Source organism: Nannospalax galili, unplaced genomic scaffold, assembly GCF_000622305.1.
Source record: "Nannospalax galili isolate Female #2095 unplaced genomic scaffold, S.galili_v1.0 scaffold506, whole genome shotgun sequence".
In the NCBI taxonomy this organism is placed as follows: Eukaryota; Metazoa; Chordata; class Mammalia; order Rodentia; family Spalacidae; genus Nannospalax; species Nannospalax galili.
The window spans coordinates 480,864-486,873 of NW_008353883.1; positions in this window are offsets into that span (position 1 = coordinate 480,864).

Here is a 6,010-nt window from a genome sequence, read left to right on the forward strand (position 1 = left end):
ACAGAACATACCTCAGACACAGGATTTGGAGAAATAGAGCTGCAACTGGAAATGGAACTGGAAGCCACTTCCCCTGAAGGCGAGCTCTCATAGCTTTGGAGAACGCTATGAAAGTACCAAGGGAAAACATCAACGGATGATCCAGCACCAGCTTCAAGACCAAATAACCACATCAATGGCCAGCACAGCACACTCCATTGGTGCAGTAGTGGCACTTTTGTCTTGGGGGCACTCAAAGGGAGGAAACTCAAGTGTGGTACCGTAGCATAACCTAATACACATGGCTGGAGTGGTCATAGATCTTAGAGGAAAACCCCCAAACTATCATATCACTAGACTCATGTGATTTCTTGCTATGTGAAAAATATGTATCCTTATATTTACAGACAAGTATCCCAGTCACCACTCATCAAAGAAGCTCGTTTTGCAGCAGTCAGAGACTAATACCAAGTACCACAACTAGTCACACACAGACATTGTCTGTGAATTGCCCAGGCCTGAGGGACACATCTGCAATGCAACCTCTACACCTAAGGCTCATGGAACATAGAACAGGGATAAAGATGAGGACATTAAGGATCAGTTCTTAATAATGAAGCTCCTCACGCAGTGGAGGGCCAGGAACACAAAAGGTCACAAATGGCCACAGTGTAGAGATCAAGAGTCTTGGTCCTTGGATGGGACCCCTTTATTAAACTTCATCCACCCAAGGCTCAGGGACTATTGAGGAAGAGGGGGCAGAAATAGTGTAAGAGCCAGGGAGGGAGGTGCATGACTGTATGGAAACAGAGACCTACAAGCTCCTGGGAACCTGCTCATATGAGTCTATGCCAATGGTGTCAGCATACACAAGTCCCATGCAAATGCAGGCAGATACTAACCCAGCAAAGAACTGGGAAAATGAACAGCAGACCGCAATCTTATCTAAAGGAATGTTGGCAAGTGATTGTTGCTAGATGAGGAAGAGCTGATCTTCCTAAAACAAGGGATGCTAGACAGGCTGACTAGACTCAGTGGATGGACTTGCACTGGGGAATGCCTGGGGACACTGACAACACAGTGGACAGTAACAGGGATGACAGAGTATGGGTTCCAGTGGGGGGCAGGGGGAGAGGCTCTGGGAGGGTGCCATTTGAGATGCAGGTATAAAGATGAATAAGATTGTTTGGGATGTTCTATATGAAATACGTACACACACATACACAATAATTGAAAAAACACCCTATTATCAAATAAAGCCACATTCATAGGTGCTATATCTTTTGAGTGGTTTATAATTCAACCTTGATAAGTGAGCTGGAGAAATCCTTAGCCAGTGTGCATTATGTCTTTTGTGGTCGTAGATGGGGCCAGATGCAACTGCTTACCTTCATCTTTGAGATGACAGATCAAGGTGGCTCATACCACCAGACCTGCGAATTTCTTTGACTTGAAAGTCCTGACATTTTTTGTCAGATTTGTTTCCAACACTCTGACAAACAAATGTCTTACTGCTTATTAGCTACTTCTTACTCACTAGGCTCAAGTGCCTTCAGTGTAAAGGACCAGAGTGATGTCTTGGGGGAAGGTCAAGGTGATCAGGGTACCCAAGGACTAAATTATGACCAAATCAGGAGAGCTGAGGTACAGTGACATGAGACAGTGGAGTGACATTGCTGGCTTTGCAGACTGCTTCTGTTGGTTTCTAAGAGTTATTGAGAACAAAGCATTTGCTAGATCAATAGGGACTGGGGATGTGATGATTTTCTTTGGCTGACCATCACAGTTGGGGAGAGGCAGAGCAGGTGTGTGAGGCCACAGTCACAGTAACAGCAGAAATCAACATTGCTCTGTATCCAATTCTCTCTTCCATGCAAATGTCAGATCTCCTTGGAGTCACAGTAAGGGATTCTCTAGGGGGTGTTTTACAGGTGCATACTCTGCCCGGCTGTGGAATCTAGCATACCCCGGATCTCCATCTTCTCCCCCTTTTCTTGTTGTCAGTAGTCCTCCCCAGAGTATGAGTCAGAATCACCTGTGGTGTCTTTTGAAGAAAGTCATGCTTTTCCTTGCAGAGATTAGAGCAGAGGGCTCGCATATGGAACACATCAGAATCTCTTTATAGGAGTTAGAGGGTCACAAGGCACCTGAAACTGGACATGAACCTGAGATACACATTTCATCCCTCAAAACCTCCAGTCTAGAACGTCTACATAAACTTTCTTATTCTCTATTATTATTACTGTAAAACTGAGGATCAAAACTAGAGCCTTGTACATGCTGGGAAGGTGCTGTTACCACTAAACTATACCTCTAGCCCATGCTTAGACTTTAAATCCACTTAAACAGCACCTTGATGCCTCTAAGTTGCTTTATAGGAAACTCAGGTTCACCTTGTTCAGAACTCAATTCATTGGCTCTTCTGTGAACCTGTTTTTTCTCTCAACCCTCTCCCAGTGGATGGAACCATCAATCATTACGCAAGCTTCAGACTTGGGGTCATTCTGGTGTCCTGTATTCTTTCTCCCTTCCACATTTCTTCAGTTACAACTTTGTGAATGCCAGCTCTGATTTATCTAGACCCTGTTTCCCCCCCATCCTCCCTGACACTGCTTAGCTGCCCCAGTTTCCCCATCTTTCTGGACTAGTAAAAGACCACCTGGACTGGGTTGCTCACTGCCTCCGGCCTCATCTGCGCTCTCTCTGCCCCCAGTTCCTGCAATTATCCTCCCAGCTTGAAGTATTTCACTAGTTCCTTGTTCCTACAGGACCGTAGCCCACCATCCTTTGTTCTGCATTTGTGGGATAGCTTCCCATTCTTCCATTTCTCACCCTTAAACACATAAGCAACCCATGTGGTAACCATGTGGAATAACTTACAGGCCACCCTCCCCCACTCTGCCCATGTTCTTCCCTCGGGCTGGAATGCCTTCATAGTATTCTAATAAGCCAGCCCTTCCTCCTCCCCCTGGGCCAGGACCCATCAGATATGGAAATACCTCTCATCTTTCAAGGCCTCACTCAAATGAAAGCTTTGAAGTCTTTCTTGATCCTACCTCCCCATCTGGATGCCAAGGCTACTCTCAGGACAGACCATATAGTTTTTTAATGGCTTTTCCTACCTTAGACGGGATTCAACAAGGTATCTCTATCACTTTACTCATTTATTTTTCAATACTACTTCCTCAGTGACCTACCTCCTCTAGCTTGGCCTACCTCCTAAAGGGTTTCCCCACCTCTAAAACAGCACTGCCAGCTGGCGACCAAGCCTTCAATCCAGCAGCCTGAGGGGGTGTTTTGTATTCAAACCGTAACAAATATATTTTAGAATATTTCCATCTGAGTGGATGCATATGGACTAGTCTCTGCAGAGTATAATTGCTACAGAGTGTTCTCGGAATGGGAATAGTTTGGTTAACATTTCTGTTATTGATGGATATTTTTGGATTTTTCCCCAACATTCTGCGGTAACAAATAGTACCACAATGAATACTGTTCTGTGTATTTCTTTAGCTATAAATGCCAGTTATTTATTTTCTGTATAGATGCCTAAAACCTGAAATTCTGGATAGAAGGTGCACAATATTTAAGTTTATTAAGCTTGTTATTGTTCTGTGTCTGGTAGTCTTTTTTTTTTCATTTCTCATGTACTGCTGCTAAGAATTCTTTGTAAAGTCTGAAGAATAATCTTCAGTCTAATACACATACAATAAAAAATATTTTGTATTTTTTTCTCCCAGATTTTTCTTGTTGTTTTAAAGCTTTTCATTTGTTTATTTTGTATGTATATGAGTGTTTTGTCTGCATGTATGTAAGTGTATCACACACATGTAAACCTGTAGAGACCAGAAAGTGTGTTGGACCCACTGGAACTGGAGTTATGGATGGTTGTTAGCTGCCATGTGGGTGCAGAGGTTGGAGCTGCCTGGGTGGGAATGAACCTGGGTCCTCTGCAAGAGCAGCCAGTTGCTTTTAACAACTGAACCATCTCTCTGGCCCCTGTTTCTTATTTTTAAATTTGTTTTAGTATGTCTTTTATTATACATTTCACATTTTTAAGTCACGTTTACCATTATTTGTTTTTAGTTTCTGTTTCAGGAAGACAATATGCCCAAACCATTTGCATGTATTTCCTTTTTGGTTATCCTATTGTTTTGCCTTTTATGTTTTCCTTGGAATTTAGTTTTACCTATGTTGGGGGCTATTTTCTGTTTCCAAATTGAAAACCAACTGATCCATTTATCCTCAACCTAAATTGAATGCCATATTTTCTGAACTAAATTTCTAAATATATTCAAGGATCTGTTTCTGGACCTTGTACTAGATTTTCCTGGTCTCATTGCTTGTTTCTGGGTCAGTAGCACACTGTTTTAGTTACTATCTCTTTTTCATTTATTTTGCTAATATGAAGCCACTTTTTAAAAAGCTATCATCTGCTAGATATTTGATGGATGGAGCGAGTTTCAGCAGTCTCTGAATGTCAAGACTTTTCTGCAAAGCCGCACCTCCGAGTGCTGAATGTTGGAACCGAGAGGCCCAGAGGCTTCTGGTGCCCCAGGTGATGTACTTCACATTCTCAAGTTCTCAAAATGATTGTTGTGAGAAATAACAGCTTTTCTGGCTTTTCACTTCACTTTTCCACGTAGCTTAGTGTTTTGGAGCCAGTTGTTTCCTAAGAGTCATAAGTATTACTTATTTCATTTGGTTTTGAATAAACAATGCAGAGCTGAAAAGGGATCAAAGTGAAAACCGCCTCCTCCCGTCCGGGCAGTTTCCTCACCGTAGCTCAGCACACACTCTTCGGCACTTGGCTGTTCTTATTTAACATGTCTTCGAATTCACTCTATATCCATACACAGGACTCTGTTTTATGAAGTGGCCGCACCATGATTTATTAGTTGTTTTAATAAATGCTTTCAGTATTCATAATTTCTCACATAGCTACACTAAAAATTGCTGTTTTCAGTATATTCAGATGGAAAACCTACCATTTGGACAGCCTCGCTCTTTGAAACTGGTTTGTATCTATTTGCCCTACGTGTTTTGTTATTGTATAGATGAGGTACACTTGTATATAATCCGTTTTTAATAATTGGCACTGTTCCCCGAATCTTTTGATTGCCAATCCTATAGATTTACCCCACAGAAACAAAGATTCTAAGTTTTTTTTTTTTTTAAAGTAGAAGCTAAATTAACGCATAAAGGGCTTCTACAGTTCTGTGTAATGCTAATCGTTGCTGGCTCTTTTATTTGTGTACATTCCTCTTGTGTTATATAAGCCTTCTAAGAATTAATAGGTATCAGACATTTGTATAGGTTTCAAATTAGTTTTCCTCTTGTTGATTGTGCTTTTTGTAAAGCTTTATAACTATTGTCTGTTAACATTATTCAAAAGCATTTGTGTTTTTGTCTGGAATATTTTAAAATTTTGTTAATGTTTTTGAGAATGTCATCCAATGTATTTTGATCATATTTACCTCCTACCCATCTCCTTTCCCCCTCCTCCCAGTTCCCCAACTTTCTGGCCTTTTTTTTTTTTTTTTTTTTTTTTTTTCCTTAAGTCAGTTTGTGTTGCCCAAATACCTTTGGTGTGAGTCCATCCTACCAGAGGGCACATCCTGGAAGAAATCCGACTCTCTCCCAGCAGCTGTCAATTGCCAATACCTCCTCAGCTAGGGGTGGGACCTTGTGTCCAGCTCTCCCCTCCATGTTGGGATTTAGTGCTTCATAGTTGTGCTTCTGTAAAGCCTCGTGACTAACTGTGGTCCCTTACTATTCTGCAGAAGTACAGATTCTGACAAAGGAACCTGGGCAATATCTTTGTATGCTAGGACATTGCCCACAGGACAAACAGAATGGACTGTGGGTATGCTTGCCCTAAGAGCCATTCCTCAGCCACTGAGGGTTTAGTTACACTAACTCCTTGACATCTGTCACTTAACCTCCCAACATGGGATCAGATCAGACCAATTAGAAATCTTCTTTGAAAAGTTATTTATTTTATGTATGTGTATGTTATGCCTGCATGTAT